The following is a 20,011-nucleotide window of genomic DNA, read 5'->3' on the forward strand; positions in this document are numbered from 1 at the left end:
ATAACTACTGATTAAATCAAAGCAGTAATGAAACTCCCAGCAAACGAAAGCCTCAGTCTGGACAACTTCACAGGAGAGTTATACCAAACATTCAAAGAAGAACTAAAACCTATTCTTCTCAGACTATTCCAAAAATTTCAGAAAGGATGAACACTTCTAAGTTCTTTTTATGAGGCCAGCATTATCCTAATCCCAAAACCAGATAAAGACACTACAAAGGAAGAGAATTACAGGCCAATATCCCTAATGAACATAGATGCTAAAATTCTCAACAAAATTCTAGCAAATTAGATCCAGCAGTACAGTAGGAAGATCATTCATCATGACCAAGTGGGATTTATTCTGGGTATGCAAGCATGGCATGATACAATACTAATATTTGCAAATCAAAAAAAGTGATACATCACTAAACAAACTGAAAGATAAAAACCACATGATCATATCAATAGATATCAAAAAGTCATTCAACAAAATTCAACACCATTTTTTGATAAAAACTCTCAACAAAATGGGACTAGAGGGATCAGACCTCAACATTAAAAGCCTTATATGACACACCTACATCATACTCAATGGACAAAAGCTAAAACCATTTCCCATAAGAACAGGAACAAGACTGGAATGCCCACTTTCACGACTCCTGTTTGACATAGTACTACAAGTGCGAGCCATAGTGATCATAAAAAAAGAAGAAATAAAAGGCATCCAAATTGGAAAGGAGGAAGTAAAACTCTCATTATTCGAAGATGACATGATACTGTATGTAGAAAATCCTAAAGACTCCATCAGAAAACTACTAGATTTAATAAATGGATTCAGCAACATAACAGGATATAAAATTAAAACCCAGAAATCTATGATATTTTTATACACCCATAATGAACTCTCAGAAAGGGAAACCAAGCAAACAACCCCATTTACTATTGCTACAAAAAAATTTAGATACTTGGGAATAAACTTAACCAAGGAAGTAGACCTGTACATGAAAAACTACAGGACACTGAAAAAAGAGATAGAGAAAGATATTCTACCAATCCATGAACAATATACCGTGTTCATGGACTGGTAGAATCAACTTCATTAAACGTCCATTCTACCAATGCAATCCCTATCAAAATACCAACGGATTATTTCACAGTCCTAGAACAAATATTAAAAAATTTGTATGGAATCAAAAAAGACCTTAACTAGTTGCAGAAATCTTGCAAAAGAAAAACAAAGTTGGAGGGATCACAATATCAGATTTCAAATTATACTACAAGTCCACTGTACTCAATGCAGCCTGCTACTGGCAAGAGAACAGGCACATAGACCAATGGAACAGAACAGAGACCTCAGAAATCTACTCAAGGCATTATGCTTTTTATTTAGTTTTGATGTCTCTTTCATTTTCTTTCAACTAGAGTTGACCTTGTATTGTCTTTTGTGACATTGACATTTTTAAAGAGTAAGATATGTTCTTTCCTAAAATAATGTACCTTAATTTGGGTTTATTGGATTGTTTCCTTATGATGTTATTGCTGGTTGAAATGGGGGTCTTCCACACAATTGCAAGAAAAGCATTTCAGGGATCCATGCATGGGAGGACAAGGTGTAGTGGTAAGATATATTGAAGCTGGAGTAAACACAAAGGATTGTCCCCAGGTGTCCAGTATCTCATTCACAATCAGATGGCTCATCCCTATTCTGCTGTGGAAGAAATCCATCCTTGTCTCCACCAAGCCCAGAAGAAGGACTAGAATCCAGACATGTTGTGCCATTAGTCCAATGCCAAATCTTAGTCCAGCTCAGTCTCTGTTCCCATCTGCACTGCCACACCCCAGCCCACACTTGGAGCCATGCTTGGAGCCATGTGGCCCCTACTGAGAGAGAACACACCAATGAATGAACGCATGCTACCAAGGTGGGCCTTTATTAAGTTTTAATTCTATTATCTCAGGCTTGTGAAAAAGTAAGCTTCCTTTCAAACTAACCAATCTCCTAATCCTTCAGGAGCTTGTGCTAAGCCCTCCCCGTATCCAATCCCTTTCCTAGATCTTCCAGGGTTCTGTGTCCCTTATCTAATCCAACCCTTTTCCCAGGCTAGGCACCTCCCCTTTATGGTCACCATCTTGGCTCCAACTGCACATGTGCCTAGCAAAGGAATTTTCCCTGCTATTTTTGTTTTTGTTTTTTCTTTTTTGAATCCTCACTCAAGGATATTTTTCCATTGATTTTTAGAGAGAGTGGAAGAGAGAGAAAAAAACAGAGAAATATTGATGTAAGAGAAAACATTGACTGGTTGCTTCCTGAATGAGCCCAAACCAGGAACGGGCCTGGGAGGAGCCTGCAACGGAAGTGCATGTCCTTGACCAGAATCGAACCTGGGACTCTTCGGTCTGCAGGTCAACGCTCTATCCACTGAACCAAACCGGCTAGGACTCCCTGCTGTTTTTATTCCTCCCTTGGTAATCCCAGCTAATGACCGGTAACCAATTCTTCATGCCTGCTTCAGAAGTTAAGTACCCTTGGTGAAGGATATGGTGGAGCCTATGAATGTGTGGCTTCCTAGTAAATGAGGTTTAATGTCAAATTCAGTGCCCTGGTTTATTAGGCTTAATGTCTTATTCCATTTTCTCCCTTCCCTTATTAATAACTAGCACCTATACTAACAATATGATTCAGGTTATGCATTTTTGACAGTACTGTATCTGATATTGTGTGTTCTGTGCATCACTGTTGGAACCATCTGATACCAGTTTGTCTTATTATCAGTAATGATAACTTTCATCACTTAGTTAAGGTGGCATCTACCAGTTTTCTCCATTGTAAAGGTTTTTTGCCCCCTTTTAATTAATAAGTAATCTGAGGGGAGATATCTTGAAAATGTTAAACATTTTTTAACCCATTTTTTAACCTTCCTGCATGAAAATTCCATTAAACTCCTGCACTAAGAGATTTGACCAAACTTGAATATGGCTTCTAATAGCCTAAAGCCTAGGATAACACAACCTCCTTTTGAGTTTCAGTTTGGAAAAGCTCAGGGTTATCAAAATAGTTCTAACCAATACCTGACATTGCCCCTCTGGCCTCCCTTTATTTTTTAAAAATCTTTATTGTTGAATCTTTATTACATATGTCCCCTTTTTTCTCCCATTGACCTCTTCTAGCCCATCCCCATCCCCCACCCCAGGCCTTCACCACCCTATTGTCTGTGTCCAGGGGTTATGCATATATGCATGCAAGTTCTTTGTTTAATCTCTTCCCACTGACCCACTCCTGCCTTCCCTCTGAGATTCTACAGTTTGTTCCATGTTTCTATGTCTCTGGATCTATTTTGTTCATTAGATTCCACATGTGAGATCATGTGATACTTGTCTTTCTCTGACTGGCTTATTTCACTTAGCATAATATTCTACAGGTCCCTCCATGCTGTCTCAAAGGGTAAGAGATCCTTCTTTTTTACTGCTGCATAGTATTCCATGGTGTAAATGTACTACAGCTTTTTGGCCTCCCTTTATAGCATTTCTAAAAAGAGCTTACCACTGTGACTTTCAGGATGTAGATATATCTCCTACAACTCAGGGTATCTTTTTCAAGAATGTGAAAGCCACTCTTTTGAAATGCAATCATCGGGAAGAACAGAGCCTCTGTCTCCCAATCTCTGTGGGATAAAAATCCTAACAGAGATTGCCAGTAGCAGATACAACTGGTCTAATCCCATTAATACTGACCAGACCTTTGTAACTCTTCACTTGAACTCCCCTTTCAGTTCCCCTCCATACACCTGAAATGCCCAGTCACATCAGTGCAAATCAGAATGGAATTTGGGTTTTTCCTTTACTGTCAGTAGTTATTAAGTAAAATTTGTTTTCACTACTTTAACTAATATCTGGCTTTGTTTATCTTTATCACCCAAAAAACTTTCAGCTAGTGGTTTCAGCTTTCCCTAATGATTCTATTGTGGTTCTTCCTTGTTTATTAGTTGACATTCTACTAAAAAAAGAACTTTCCTTTGTCCCCTTATATTTGCTTGTTTGTTTCTTCATATCATTATGGGTTTTATGTTTAATGTATACTGACACCATTAATTTTAATACTCAGTTGGCCAATAGGAGCTCTGTCAGACAAGCAACTATGTCTTTATGACATGTTCCCCATCATTTTCTGAGCTCTTCCTTACCTTATGGCACAAGATGTTTCAGGTTCATCTTGTACTTTTTCTGCCTCAGCCCTGAAATCAGCCAGTTCTCCAATGAGTCTTGGTTTCTTTTAGAGGGAAATGGTATTTAGAAACCAAGATCCAAGAACTGGATGTTCTCATTGCTACTGGAATGTCGTTGCTTTTAGTTTTTTGTGTTGTTTTTTTTTTTTTTCATTGCAGGGAGGAGGAGGAGGAGGAGGAAGGGGGAAGGAAGAGCAGGAAAGAAAAGGAAAAAATAAAAAGGAGAAGGGGGAGGAAAAGAAAGGAAGAAGGAAGTAGGGAGAACAGGAAGAGGAAGAGGAAGAGGAAAGGCAGAGAAGAAGAAGGAGAAGGAGTGGAAGAACAAAATAAGTTCATATTGAAGCCTCCAATATTATATTATCCAATACTAGAGGGCTGGTGCACAGATTCATGCACGGGTGGGGTCCCTCAGCCTGGCCTGCACCCTCTCGCAATCCGGGACCCCTCGGGGGATGTAGCAGTGCTGAAGCAGCAGGCGGCCAGGGAGGAACCCCAGCCTGGTCCGGGTGCAGCTCTGCTGCCACTCATCCCGGCCTTGCTGCATCTGCCAGCCGCTGCCCAGTAGCACTGCCTGCACACCTGTGCTCCCCAGCCATGAGCCCGACTTCTGGCTGAGCAGCGCTCCCACTGTGAGAGCGCAATGATCACCAGGGGGCAGCTCCTGTGTTAAGCGTCTGCCCCCTGGTGGTAAGTGCGCATCATAGTGACCAATCAACCAGTCATTCTGGTCATTCGGTGGTAAAGGTCTCTTAGGCTTTTAGACATATAGATTACAAGGTTCTTCTTTGCTCTATTCATTCAATAATTGTATTCCTTCTCCCACAGTGAGAACCCTGGCTCCAATTAGTATCAATCTATTTCATTGTTCAATCTGACAACACACACACAATAGTTTCAGAACAGCTACACCCATTCTCCTACCAACAACAAAACTAAGTTTAAGATTTCTTGGCCATTGTTTTTATCTGTACAAAAGTAGATTTACAGCCCTGGTCACTGTAGCTTGGTTAAATGAAATATTGTCCCACACACCGAAAGGTTTTCGGTTCAATTCCTAGTCAGGGCACGTGCCTGGGTTGTGGGTTCAATCTGAGTTGGAGCACATGTGTAAGGCAGCTGATCAATGTTTCTCTCACACATCAATGTATCTCTTTCTCTCTCTCTCTCTCTCTGCTCCCCTCTTTCTCTTTCTTTCTCTCTCTCTCCCCCTTGCCCTCTCTTAAAGAAAAATAAAGTAGATTTACAGTTGTTCATATGAAAAATAATACAATAATTAATAAATAATAAAATAATGAACTCTATGTTTTGCATACTCACAATTATAAACCTACTTTTATCCCACCCTATGTAGTCAAGTATTGTATTTACTGCTGTGGATTAGATTTTTTTTCTTCTACAAAGTTATGGTATCCATTGGATATACATTCAATGTGTTTGTTTCATGTAATGTAGTTTCAGGATGCAAAGGCATCCTAGGTGTCTCTGCTGTGGATAAAAGTACAGGAAAAATAGAATAAGATTACCATAGAAAATTAAAAGGGTCATTTGATCAAGGAAGGCATTGAGCATATGGCCCAAGAAACTGAGAAGTACAAAACTGAATATGAGAAGCAGAGGAACAGGGTATCTTCCAGAATTTGCTTGAATTTTATGCATTAAACATGAAAGCAGTGGTTGAAGATTAGAAACTTCAAGGCTAGATCAAAGATGAGGACAAACAGAAAATTCTTGACAAGTATAAGAAAATCATCAACTGGCTTAGTAAAAATCAGACTACAGAGAATTTGAATATCAGCAGGAAGCCCTGGAGAAAATTTGCAACCTCATCATAATCAAGTTGCACCAGAGTATAAGAGAAATGCCAGGAGGAATTTCTGAGGCTTCTCTGGTGGTGGAGCTCCTGCATCTGGTGGTGCCTTTTATGGGTTCCCTATAAAGAGGTAAATTAAGCCAACCTGAGTATAGATACCTCAGCATTATTCCACAATAAAAAATTGAAGGAGGCAAATTTATAGCAAATTCAGTGACTATTTTAGAATTGAGCTACTGTACTAAATTACTGGCATTCTCATTACTTGAATAGGGAATATATGCCCAGGGAAAGGAAGTAACATTGTATTTTGTTAGCATCCTCCTATCTAATAAAAGAGAAACATGGTAATTAACCATAACTTCGCTACCCTTCCCATTGGCTAATCAGGGTGATATGCAAATTAACTACCAACCAAGATGGCGGCTGGCAGCCAGGCAGCTGAAGCGAACAGGAGGCTTGCTTGCTCCAGTGACAGAGGAAGCCAAGGTTCCCCACCTGCCGCTGCCGGCCTCTGAGCTGCTCTCTAAGAAACATTGTTGCAAATATAGAAGGTAAACAATCCCCAGAAACCTGCTTTCAGCCATCAGAGCTGGAGCGAGCAGGACCGAAACAATGTTGCAATTATAGAACCCAAACAAACCCCAGAAACCTGCTTTCAGCAGCCGAGGTCTCAGAGCTGGAGCCAAGCCTCAGAGCTAAAGCTGGCTCTCAGCTCCAGTGACAGCCGTAGAAGGTAAATAAATTCCAGAATAAAAAAAGAAAAGAAAAAAAAGAGAGGTTGGGATCTTCAGTTGCCCTCCAGCCTGAAAATGGCCCTCAGCCCCTCACCCAGACTGGCCAGGCACCCCAGTGGGGACCCCCACCCTGAAGGGGGTGTGACCAGCTGCAAACAGCCATTATCCCCTCATCCAGGCTGGCCAGGCACCCAACGGGACCCCCATCCTGATCCAGGACACCCTTCAGAGCAAACCAGCCAGCCCCCACCTGTGCACCAGGCCTCTATTCTATATAGTAAAAGGGTAATATGCCTCCCAGCACCAGGATCAGCGGAGCCGCGAGGCCTCACGCCCCAGGATCAGAGGAGCCACGAGGCCTCCCGGCACCGGGATCAGTGGAGCCGCGAGGCTTCCTGGCACCAGGATCAGCGGAGCTGCGAGGCCTCCTGGCCCCTGGAGCAGCGTGACAGGGGGCAGCACCCAAACCCCCTGATCGCCCTGCGGCTCTGTGTGTGACAGGGGGTGGGGCCACAACTTCCCTATCCGCCCTGCTCTGTTCCTGAAAGGGGAAGGCGCCCCAACCCCCTGATCGGCCCTGCTCTGTGCCTGATAGGGGGGAGCTCCCCAACCCCCTGATTGGCCCTGCTCTGTGTGTGACAGGGGTCAGTGCCCCAACTCCCCCATCAGCCCTGCCCTGAGTATGACAGCAGTGGCGCCCCAACCCCCTGATCGGCCCTGCTCTGTGGGTGACAGGGGGTGGCGCCCCAAACCCCTGATCGGCCCTGCTCTGTGTGTGACAGGGGTCGGTGCCCCAACTCCCTTATCGGCCCTACTCTGTGAGTGACAGGGGGGAGCTCCCCAACCCCCTGATCCGCCCTGCTCTGTGTGTGACAGGGGGAGCTCCCCAACCCCCTGATTGGCCCTGCTCTGTGCGTGACAGGGGGGAGCTCGCAACCCCCTGATGGGCCCTGCTCTGTGCGTGACAGGGGATATCTCCCCAACCCCCTGATCCGCCCTGCTCTGTGTGTGACAGGGGGAGCTCCCCAACCCCCTGATTGGCCCTGCTCTGTGCGTGACAGGGGGGAGCTCGCAACCCCCTGATGGGCCCTGCTCTGTGCATGATGGGGTATCTCCCCAACCCCCTGATCCGCTCTGCTCTGTGCGTGACAGGGGGTATCTCCCCAACCCCCTGATCGGCCCTGCTCTGTGCGTGACAGGGTATGGAGCCCCAACCCCCCTAATGGTCCCTGCTCTGTGAGTGACAGGGGGCAGCACCCTAACCCCCTGATCAGCCCTGCTCTGTGCGTGACAGGGGGTGGTGCCGCAACCTCTCCATCGACCCTGCCTTGAGTGTGACAGGGGGCAGTGCTCCAACCCCCCAAACGGCCCTACCCTGAGTGTGACTGGGGGTGGCATCCCAACCTCCCAATCTGCCCTGCTCTATGCATGACAGGGTGCAGTGCCCCAACTCCCCAATTGGCCCTGCTCTGAGCCCGACCAGGGGCTGCACCTAGGGATTGGGCCTGCCCTCTGCCACCTGGGAGCAGGCCTAAACCAGCAGGTCGTTATCTCCCGAGGGGTCCCAGACTGTGAGAGGGCACAAGTGGGGCTAAGGGACACTCCCCGCCCCCAGCCAGTGCACAAATTTTTGTGCACCGGGCCTCTAGTTGTATTATAATTGAAAAATATGATGTACTAAATAAAAGCTGTATTTAAAATCAGTGTGGAAAAGCTTATTTTAAAAGAAAAAAATGTTTGGTCAGACCAAGAGCAAAATAATTACTGGGTGGGCTCATTTGAATGAAGATGACAGAGAAAAAAATCAGTGAACTTGGATATTAAACAATAGAAATTATCCAATATTAACAGCAGAAAAAAAATAACAAAGCCTCAGTGACCTATTGTACTATAATGAAAGATGTAATATTTATGTCATCAAGTTCCAAAAAAAAAAGAAAGAGAGAGAGAAGAAAGTATGAGGCTGAAAAGTATTTGAAGATATGATGGCTGAAAATTTCAAAAATTTGGCAAAAGGCATGAACCTACATATTTAACAATCTGGTGGACTCTCAAGATAAGGCTAAAGAAATCTACATCAGTATACATCATAATAAAACTTCTAAAACCTAAAGGTAAAGAAGAAATCTTTAAAGCAGCAAGACATAAAAATGACACCTTATCTATAAGGAGAAAGCAATTCAAAAAATGAAAGTGGATTTCTTCTCAGACTAAAGAGGCCAAAAAGAAGTGGCACAACATTTTCAAATGCTGGAAGAAAAGAGCTCTCTACCCAGAATTCTATTATCCAGTGAAAATGCCCTTCAAGAATAACAGGGATATCATGACATTCTCAGATGAAGGAAAACTAAGAGAATTTGTTTCCAGCAGAACTACTCATGAAAGAATGACTAATTGAAGTTCTTGAAATGGAAAGGAAATAATAAAAGAAAGAATTTAAGCCCTAACTGGTTTGGCTCAGTGGATAGAGCATCGGCCCACGGACTGAAGGGTCCCAGGTTTGATTCCAGCCAAGGGCATGTACCTTGGTTGAGGGCACATCCCCAATAGGGGCTGTGCAGGAGGCAGTTGATCGATGTTTCTCTCTCATCGATGTTTCTAACTCTCTATCCCTCTCCCTTCCTCTCTAAAAAATCAATAAAATATATTTTTTAAAAAAAGAAAGAAAGAATTTTAGGACATCAGGGAAGAATACAGAACAACATAAAGAATCTAATCTAATAAAAGAGAAACATGGTAATTAGCCGTACCTCCGCTACCCTTCCCATTGGCTAATCAGGGCGATATGCAAATTAACTGCCAGCCAAGATGGCAGCCGGCAGCCAGGCAGCTTGAAGCTAACAGGAGGCTTGCTTGCTCCAGTGACGGAGGAAGCTAACGTTCCCCGCCTGCCTTGCCAGCCTCTGAGCTTGCAGTTTGAAACATTGTTACAAATATAGAAGCTAAACAAAACCCCAGAAACCTGCTTTCAGCCAGCCGGGATCTCAGAGCTGGAGTTGAAACAGTGTTTCGATTAATGAACCCAAACAAACCAGATACCTGCTTTCAGCAGCCAAGGCCTCAGAGCTGGAGCCAAGCCTCAGAGCTAAAGCTGGCCCAGAATAAAAAAAGAAAAAGAAAAAAAGGACAGGTTGGGAGCTTCAGTCACCCACCAGCCTGAAAACGGCCCTCAGCCCCTCACCCAGACTGGCCAGGCACCCCAGTGGGGACCCCCACCCTGAAGGGGGTGTGACCAGCTGCAAACAGCCATCATCCCCTCATCCAGGCTGGCCAGGCACCCCAGTGGGGACCCCCACCCTGATCCAGGACACCCTTCAGGGCAAACCAGCTGGCCCCCACCAGTGCACCAGGCCTCTATCCTATATAGTAAAAGGGTAATATGCCTCCCAGCACCGGGATCAGCGGAGCCGCGAGGTCTCCCGGCACCTGGATCAGTGTGACAGGGGGCAGCGCCCAAACTCCCTAATCGCTCTGCGGCTCTGTGTGTGATAGGGGGCAGGGCCACAACCTCCCTATCCGCCCTGCTCTGTTCATGACAGGGGAAGGTGCCCCAACCCCCTGATCGGCCCTGCTCTGTGCGTGACAGGGGGGAGCTGCCCCAACCCCCTGATCGACCCTGCTCTGTGCATGACAGGGTATGGAGCCCCAACCCCCTGATTGGCCCTGCTCTGTGTGTGACAGGGGGTGGCACCGCAACCTCCCCATCGACCCTGCCTTGAGTGTGACAGAGGGCGGTGCTCCAACCCCCCAATCGGCCCTACCCTGAGTGTGACTAGGGGTGGCATCACAACCTCCCGATCCGCCCTGCTCTGTGCATGACAGGGGGTGGCGCCCCAACTCCCCAATTGGCCCTGCTCTGAGCCCGACCAGGGGCTGCACCTAGGGATTGGGCCTGCCCTCTGCCACCCGGGAGTAGGCCTAAGCCAGCAGGTCGTTATCTCCTGAGGGATCCCAGACTGCGAGAAGGCACAGGCCAGGCTGAGGGACCCCCTCTCCCCACCGAGTGCACAAATTTTTGTGCACCGGGCCTCTAGTCTATATATATAATAGAGAAATATGCTAATTAGGCCAGGATGCCGTAATGGGTCACGACCGAACAGGAGGAGGTTGCACAGCAGCATTGGGAGTGGCTGGAACTGGGGATGGGCTCCCTTAGTAGTCCTGCAGGGTCAATCACAAGAGGACAGGCCAGGCATCAATGGACCAGCACTGCCAGCATGATCCTGACAGTGTTGCCGGCCTCCTGGAACTCAGCCTCGGGCACTGAGGCTGCTTCCCCTTCCTTGGACGGGCTTCCTTAGTAGTCCTGCAGGTTGAATCTGAAGAGGACAGCCCAGGCACCAACGGACCAGCACTGTCGGCACTTGAATGTGAGCAGACAGACAGAAAAAAGACCTTCAAGGCCTGTCCAAGGCAGGTTTGCATTTAAAACTAAGTGGGGTGGTCCGGAACTGCGCGGCACTGACAACCAGGGCAGTCTCTGCGTCAGTGGCACATCTGCGGCTCGAAGTGTGGGGGGTGAGGGCCATGCAAGCCAGAGGCTTTGGCTGCAACTGTCAGATAATTTCAGCTCCAAGGCAGGTGCAATCAGGGAAGCCAGTGGGACCTTCACAAAAAAAGAGAAGGCTGAAGAGGAAGGATACTTCCCAGAGCGGATTAAAGAACAGCTGGCAGCCTTGAAGAAACAACATGAAGAAGAGATCACTCATCATAAAAAGGAGATTTGAGCATCTGCAGAAAGAAATTGAGCAGCACAAGCAGAACATCAAGAAACTGAAAGATCATGATACTGCGGCAGTGTCAGGGTGAGGGGACAGCCATATTTGCCAGTGCTGCCCGAGCTGTCAACAACAAAAAGTGTGCGGGAGCTGGGCAGGCGCACAGGCAGGCACACAGACCCCAGGCCCACCTCGCCACCGCCTCGGGGGCGGGGGTGGGGGGATGTCTTACAAACCGAACTTGACCATGCACATGCCCGCCACCTCCATCAAGGCCTCTGGGAGCGTTCACCCGCCTTCCACCAGCATGGCAACGTCTTCCCAGTATCGCCAGCTGCTGAGTGACTAGGACCACCATCTCTAGGCTACACGCAGGGAACAGAGAACAGCCAGGTGCCCCAGAGCAAATATGCTGAGCTGCTGGTCATCATCGAAGAGCTAGGGAAGGAGATCTGACCCACCTACACGGGCAGCAAGAGGGCGATGGAGAGACTGAAACGAGGAATCATCCACATGACAGGGCTGGTTTGGGAGTGCTTGGCCGAGATGGAGCAGAACACCAGGTCCTAGCCCCTGAGTCAGCGTGAAAGGCTTTCCCTCTTCTTCCAAGAAGTGACAGCTCATGCCTGCACCCCCTTCAGATGAAACTTGGTTTCAAAATGGTAACAGCTTGGTTTCTCCTCCCCGTGCCCCTCCAGTGGTTCATCAGGCTCCGAACCTCCCATCACTGAGATGGAGAAGAGATTTTTGCAGTTATTAGATTTACGTATTAGTTAGGAACTATCCAGGGCATTTTGTGTGTGTTTTTTTAAGCATTGATTTACATGATGCATGTCAGTTACCTATCACAGCAAACTGTAGTTGGCCTCCCAGATATGTGTTTCTCTTCTGGGTACATTTCTGTTCCTTACATGGTTCTTTATGTCTCTCTTCTGAGCTGATCCAACTCTGAGGGTTTGTTTCAGTGAGTCCTGAGGCAGTGCTTTAGTAGCCAGTGCCTGTTTGCCACACAGTATAAATTCTATTCAATGTAATTTTTCTTTTTGCTTAAGCATTTGTATGACTATTAGTACTTTGAAGTCAATCTTTAAAATGCACAAGTTATAAATACAGAAGAAAGAGCAACTTATTGAACCTTGCCTGACAAGGACCCCTGAAATTTCCCCTAAGGATGTATGTACATTTCAGTTCCGCCTTTCCCATCAGTGGATCCAAACATCTGGAAGACAGTGACTAATAGTGTTTGCATCTTTGTATGTATTTATTACTTGATGTAATAAAGCTTATTTTCATTAACAACAACAACAAAAAACAAACTGAAAGATCATGCTGATGCTTAAGTGCACACAGTTCCCCATAGAATGGCTACATACTGTCCACTTCTATGAAGACATAGTTCTGGTAACTAATATCTGTCTATGCTGCCAACAGATTATAATAAATTGTGATCAGTGGGGAAAAAAAAAACAAAAAACCAAGTGGGGTGACATCGGAATTACCCAAGCGCACCCCCAACCCCTTTACCTGCCCAGACGCCTATGGTCCCTTTACAGCTGGGCTGAGCCCAGTGCCTCCCAGTGGCCTGGACACCAGACCTGACCACCTCTCTGGCTTGACCCAAACATCTGAAGTTCGCATTAGTTGCCAACTTAAGAAATTGGAGCATTCACATAAAAGCAGGATTCCCCACTTCTCTTTCCAAAGTGGCCGATTGGGCTACCAACCAAGGGTGGTGGGTGTCACTTCAACCCTAAGAGGAATCCCCAGCTTGGGGGTGTGGTGAGGAGGAAGCTATCCGTGCAGACAGCTCAGTTGTGTAAACTCCTGCTGACTGTGGCACAGCCCAACAGTGTGGCTGCTCAACCGCAAGGCAGCACAGCCATGAAACAGTGCAGCTGTTAAACAAGGCCCCTCTCCAGCTTTCAGGGGGCTTCACCTACTCCAACCCATTGCACCCAACTCTGCCCCAGTGAGACAGCTTCAGTGTTTCAGCTCCAGCAAACAGAACACGTCCCAGTGGAAAGGGAAAGTGTATCCATGGCCAGTGTTGCTCAATGGATAGAGCCTCTGCCTGAGGACTGAAGGGCCCAGAGTTCAATTCCTGGTCAGGGCACATGCCTGGGTTATGGGTTTGATCCCCAGTGTGGGGCGTGCAGGAGGCAGTCAGCCAATGATTCTCTCTCATCATTGATGTTTCTATCTCCCTCGCTCTCTGAAATCAATCTATACTAATAAAAGGGTAATGTGCTAATTAGACCAAACAACTTCCAGACGACTTTCTGGATGTCCTTTCGGACAAAGCCATGGTGGTGGGGCCGAGGCAGAGGTGGTTAGGGGCGATCAGGCCGGCAGGGGAGAGCAGTTAGGGGGATCAAACCAGCAGGGGAGAGCAGTTAGGACAATCAGGCTGACAGGGGAGAGCAGTTAGGGGGTCAGGCCAGCAGGGAGAGAAGTTAGGGAGATCAGGTCAGCAGGCAGGTGAGCAGTTAGAAGCCAGTGGTCCCAGATTGCAAGAGGGATGTCCGGCTGCCAGTTAGGGGGATCCCAGGGATTGGGCCTAAACCAGCAGTCGGACATCCCCCAAGGGTTCCCCAATTGGAGAGGGTGCAGGTTGGGCTGAGGGAACCCCCCTACCCCCCCATGCACAAATTTCGTGCACTGGGCCACTAGTAATAATATAATAGGTAAACACACTAGATTTTCCTTTTTGAGTTTTCTAGAGTATCTTTGATGGTTGAAGTGAAAATTATAACATTATATAATGTGGTTCTCAAAGTATCTAGAAGCAATATTTAAGAGAATTACATTATAAATGAGGGAGGGTAAAAATGACTTAAAAGAATATAAAGTTTCTATACTTCTCTTAAATTGTCAATACTAGTAGATTGTGATACCAGTGTAATATAGTAACTACAGCAGCCTAAAGGACAGACCTAAGCCCTAACATACCAATAATTATTAAATGTAAATGGTCTAAATATGCTAAATAGTAGACAGATTGGCAGAGTGGGTTTAAAATAAACCATGAACCAACTATATGCTGTCCTCAGAAAACTCTCTTCAAATATAATGACATAGGTAGGTTGATAGTAAAACTGGAAAAATACTAGTAAGTGCCATGTAAACAAAAATCAAAGAAAGCAGCAGTGGCTATATTAATATCAGTAGATTTCAGAGCAAAAAATTATGAGGGACAGAAAAGCATATAAAAAGATCAACCCACCAAGAAGATGTAGAAATCCTAAATGTATATACACCAAAAAGTACAGATGCCAAATATGTGAAACAAAAACTGACAGAACTAAAGGGAAAAAGAGACAAACTCACATATATAGTTGGGGACTTCAATACCTTTCTCAATAAGTGATAGAACAGCTAAACAGGAAACCAGCAAGAATAATAGATACACAAGAATGCCATCAACCAACAGAATCTAACCAATATTTATAAAACACTTTCTCCAACAATAACAGCATATATTATTTTCAAGTGCACATGGAATATTTACCAAGATTGACTTTATCAGACCACTGGCACAACATATCAAAATTTGTGGGACATAGTTAAAGCAGTACTGAGAAAGAAATTTATAGCACTAAACATCTACATTAGAAAAGAAGTCTCAAATCAGTAATCTAAGCTCTAACCATAAGAAATTAGAAAAAAAGCAAAGTAAACCCAAAGCAAGCAGAAGGAAGGAATGAATAAAGAGTATAAATCAATGAGATTGAAAACTGATACACAAAGAAGAAAAAGCAATGAAATTGAAAGCTTATTCTTTGGAAAGATCAATAAAATTGACAAACCTCTAGCAAGACTGACAAAGAAAAAAAGAAAGAAAATATAAATAACCAGTATCAGGAATTAAACAGGAGTACTACTAGGACCCTGCAGACACAAAAGCAAAAGAGAATACTAAACGCTATACACATAAGTTTGATAATTTATGGACCAACTTCTTGAATGGCATAAACTACCATAGATCACCAATATGAAAGAGATCATTTACATAATACTATAACTTTTAAAGAAATTGAACTGTTGAGATAGAAAAAGATGGCAGCTGGCAGGATGGAAGTGAGGAATAGGAAGTGAGTGAGGGGATAAAAAGAGAGTGTGTGGATGTGTGTGGTGTGTGAGTGAGTGAGGGACAGTTAAATCCAACAGGAGCAGCAAAGGCTGGCAGACCAGGCTCTCTGGGACAGGGAGAGACTACCACCGCTGTGGCACAGAGCCCACACCATCTTGAAGGAGAGAGCGGCCTCTTCTAGGAACTCATCAGCACCACCACCCACACAGGCCTGGGATTCTGCCCACGACCCAGCAGCCACTCCAGCCAAAATCCTGCTGCCCACCCGCAGACTCGCAGACCCTGAGATCTCCACCTCCAAAGGAGCACCGCGCCCGCAGCAGTAAGTGCAACCGTCCCCCTCCTCAGCAGCAGACCTCCGACATCGCATTCACACATCTCCAGCCCACAGGTCTCCGAGGCACACCACTCCATAGACTTCTCTTGGGAGTCACTGTGAGCCCCACCTGGGTGTGATTTTGTACAGACACAGGCACACTGCCCCCCAGTAGAAATTCTGAATTCCCTCTGCCTGATTAACTGCCCACACACACCCAGCTGCGAAACTTAAGCGCCAGGGCCCTTCAGCGCCAGAGTCCCTTAGAGTGCCTCAGAGCTCAGCGCCCAGCAAAGGCACTGCCACAGTCGCTCATTCCCCCTAAGCCCATCTATCCACAGGGCACTTTTGGAAGCCGCAGTGAGCCTCCGCTGGGTCCGATCTTGGACAGATAGGGACGCACTCCCCTGGGCAGTAGAAATTCTGAATTCACCCATCCTGGATACCTACACAAAGACGCCTTGATTAAGCGATTAAGCGTGCCAGGGCCCTTCAGAATGCTTAAGTGCGCCTGCGCTAGCAAACTCACTGCGGGGGCTCCTGTGTACCAGCACCGGAACGGGCGCCAATCCATCACAGGTGCATCAGCAAAAACTGAGTTTCCCCACCCCACAGCTGCAGAACTCTGGACACTACAGGTGCATGCTTTTCCAGCGTGCAGGACTCCCAAAACCACCACTCCACAGGCAGCCCTGGGGCCCCGCTGTGAGCCCCACTGGACATGCACTTAAACAAACAGGGGTGCACTGCTGGGCTGTAGAAACGCTGAATTCCCTCTTCTGGGATACTTGCCCACAGACACTGCAATCCAGTGGCTTCAGTGTCAGGGCCCTTCAGAGTGTGCCAATACACCCTGCAGGCAAACACACCACAGGTGCCCCTATGAATTGCCGCTGGGATCACGTGTATCCAACCACGGAGGCAGCAGCAAAAGCTGAGTCTGCCCACCCCACAACTACAAAGCTCTGGACACCACAGTCACGCCTCTCCAGAACGCAGGCCTCCTGAGCCCCACCACCACAACAGACGGTTCCTGGGTGCCACTGTGAGTCCCCGCAGGGCACACGTGATTTCAACCAAGGGCACAAGACAGCAAAAATTGGGACACGCCCTCCATGGCTGCTGACTTCTAGACACCTCAGTTGCACCTTTCCAGCTCGCAGGCCTACATCAAGAGAACCCAAATAGCTCAAGTAGGGAGCTACACTAGACTACCAAGCCCAGGAGACCTGAGAAGTCACACCAATAGTACCATACCCAAAAGAAACTGGGTAGCAAAGCAATCAAAGCTACAATTAAAACATTACAGCAAAACATGGGAAGAAAAAAGCAACTCACAAAGGAAAGAAAAAGAGGATTCACCAGAAAGGGAGTTAAATGAAATTGAGGCTACTAACTTATCAGAGAAAGAATTCAGAGTAATGGTTATAAGGATGCTCAAACGACTGGATGACAAATACACACAACTCAATGAGAATTATAAGGAGCTGAATAAGAATGTCACCAACATGAAAAGGAACAAAGAGAAAATGAAGAACGACATAGCTGTAATAAAGAACACAATGGAAGGCTTAAACAGCAGACTAGAAGAGGCTGAGGACCGCATTAGCGAATTAGAAGATAAGGTAGGAAAAAACACACAAACACAGGAGCAACTGGAAAAAAAACTTAAAAAGCAAAAGGAGAGCCTAAGGGAGCTTTGGGACAACGCAAAACAAAACAACATTCGCTTAATAGGGGTACCAAAAGGAGGGAAGGAGAAGCAAGGAATAGAAAGCCTGTTTGAAGAAATAATGACAGAAAACTTCCCTGATACTGGCAAGAAAAAAACTACACAAGCCCAAGCAGCACATAGAGTGCCAAACAAGATGAACCCCAAAAGACCAACACCAAGACACATCATAATTAAATTGGCAAACACCAACGACAAAGTAAGAATCTTAAAGGCTGCCAGAGAGAGACAGAAAGTTACCTACAAGGGATCTCCTATTAGAATATCAGCTGACTTCTCAACAGAAACACACCAGGCAAGAAGGGAATGGAATGAAATATAAAAAGTGATGCAAAACAAGGGAATGAATCCAAGAATACTATACCCAGCAAGGCTATCATTCAAAATTGAAGGTGGAATCAGGAGCTTCACAGACAAAAAAGGGCTAAGAGAGTTTATTACCACCAAGCCAGCAATGCAAGAAATGCTAAAGGGACTGCTGTAAAAAAAAAAAGAAAGAAAGAAAGAAACAGAAAGACAAGAAGAAACACAAACATTAAGAATAAAAATGACCACAAACCAGTACTTTTCAATAATAACATTAAATGTAAATGGATTAAATGCTCCAATCAAAAGACACAGGGTAGCTGAATGAAACATGACCCATATATTTCCTTTCTTCAAGAGACCCACCTCAGAACAAAGGATTCACACAGACTGGGAGTGAAGGGATGGAAAAAAATTTTTCAGGCAAATGGAAATGAGAAAAAACCTGGGGTTCCGATACTTATATCTGACAAAATAGACCTCAAAGTAAAGGCCATAACAAGAGATATGGAAGGCCACTACATAATACTAAAGGGAGCAATTCAACAAGGAGATATAACTCTGGTAAACATATATGCACCCAAAACAAGAGCACCCAAATACATAAAAAATACTTCTGGAAGATATCAAGGGAGAGATCAATAGCAATATAGTCATAGTAGGGGACTTTAATACCCCACTGAACCACTGGATAAATCCTCTAAACAAAAAATCAGCAAAGAAACAGCAATCCTAAATGACTCACTAGATTAGATGGACTTAATTGACATCTTCAGAATATTTCACCCCAAAGCTACAGAATATACACATTCCTCTCCAGTGCACATGGGACATTTGCAAAGATAGACCATATATTAGGACACAGGCAAAGTCTCTTCAAATTCAAGAGAATAGAAATCGAGTGAAACCAAGATGGCGGCATAGGTAAACACTGGAGATTGCTGCCTCGCACAACCACTTCAAAAATACAACTAAAAGACAAAACGGACATCATCCAGAACCACAGAAAGGCTGGCTGAGTGGAAATTTTACAATTAGAAGGAAAGAGAAAAGCATACCGAGACTCAGAGGAGATGTGGTGAGGAAGTAAAATACAGAGGTACAGAGGTGCATGCGGAGAGGGTTGGCGGCTGAGGACATGGTTGTCTTTTTCAATTGGGAGGGAGTCTCAAGCTCTGAGCTCCAGTTCCAGGTGAGTCTCTGGGGACCCAGACTCATACGGGAGAAACTGGACTGTCTGGCATCGGGCGGAACTCAAGGGCAGCTTTCTCTCAGAGGTGCATGCACCGATTGCCGGGACACTGAGAAGCAGGGCCTCTGAGGGCAGGACTGAGAGCAGCCATAACTGCTTGCTCCGCCATGTTGATCCCCTGGGACCCCGCCCTGCCCAAGCCACAGAGACTTTTGCATATGAAAGGCCTGGCCCTTTGCAATCTGATAATTACCTAACAAACTGCAGCTGGCCCAAGGCCCAGGGGCAACTTGCATTGCATCACAGCTGGCTCCTGCTGGATAGCCTCAGGCAGAGGCTACATTAGCACCTCCTTAGAGATCCAGGAACCAGTGTGCCCGGTGGTCAGAGTGGGACCATCCAGATTGCAGCTCCTTGGATTCATAAAGGACACACTCAGGGGGGCAGACTCAGTGAGCACCAAAGACCCATTGAAACAAGTCTTGTCCCAGAGGGGTGTCTCCAGCACAGTTCTCCCACTGCAGACACATCTGATTTTCACAGCCAATTGGCCTGGAGGTCAATCCCTCCCAGTGTTACCTACAACAATCAAGGCTTACCTACAACAAGACTGTGCACAAAGCCCACAAGGGGGTGCACCAAGAGTGTCTACCTCAGGTAATTGGGGAGGCTGAGCCACTGGGCCCTATAGGACACCTAGTACAGAAAGCCACTCTATCGACACAGTGAAGCATAAAAAAATGCGGAGACAAAGAAACAGGACACAAATGACAGAAATGGAGGAAAGCAAACTACTAGATATAGAGTTCAAAACCACACTTTTAAGGTTTTTCAAGAATTTTCTAGAAACCGCCGATAAACTTAATGAGACCCTCAAGAAATCTAATGAGACCCTCGAGGTTGTGA

General features: G+C 45.8%; 2 pseudogenes; both read left to right on the forward strand.

Annotated features, from left to right (window-relative positions):
• The first annotated feature begins 10,824 nt into the window (after positions 1 to 10,824).
• LOC139006276 (ATPase inhibitor, mitochondrial pseudogene) lies at positions 10,825 to 11,560 on the forward strand (annotated as a pseudogene).
• A 132-nt stretch (positions 11,561 to 11,692) lies between these two features.
• On the forward strand, positions 11,693 to 12,039 carry LOC139005155 (cyclin-dependent kinase 2-associated protein 1 pseudogene; annotated as a pseudogene).
• The last annotated feature ends 7,972 nt before the right edge of the window (positions 12,040 to 20,011 follow it).

The sequence above is a fragment of the Myotis yumanensis genome, unplaced genomic scaffold, assembly GCF_028538775.1.
Source record: "Myotis yumanensis isolate MYYU_CA2020_CCGP unplaced genomic scaffold, mMyoYum1.0.hap1 SCAF_3, whole genome shotgun sequence".
Lineage (NCBI taxonomy): Eukaryota > Metazoa > Chordata > Mammalia > Chiroptera > Vespertilionidae > Myotis > Myotis yumanensis.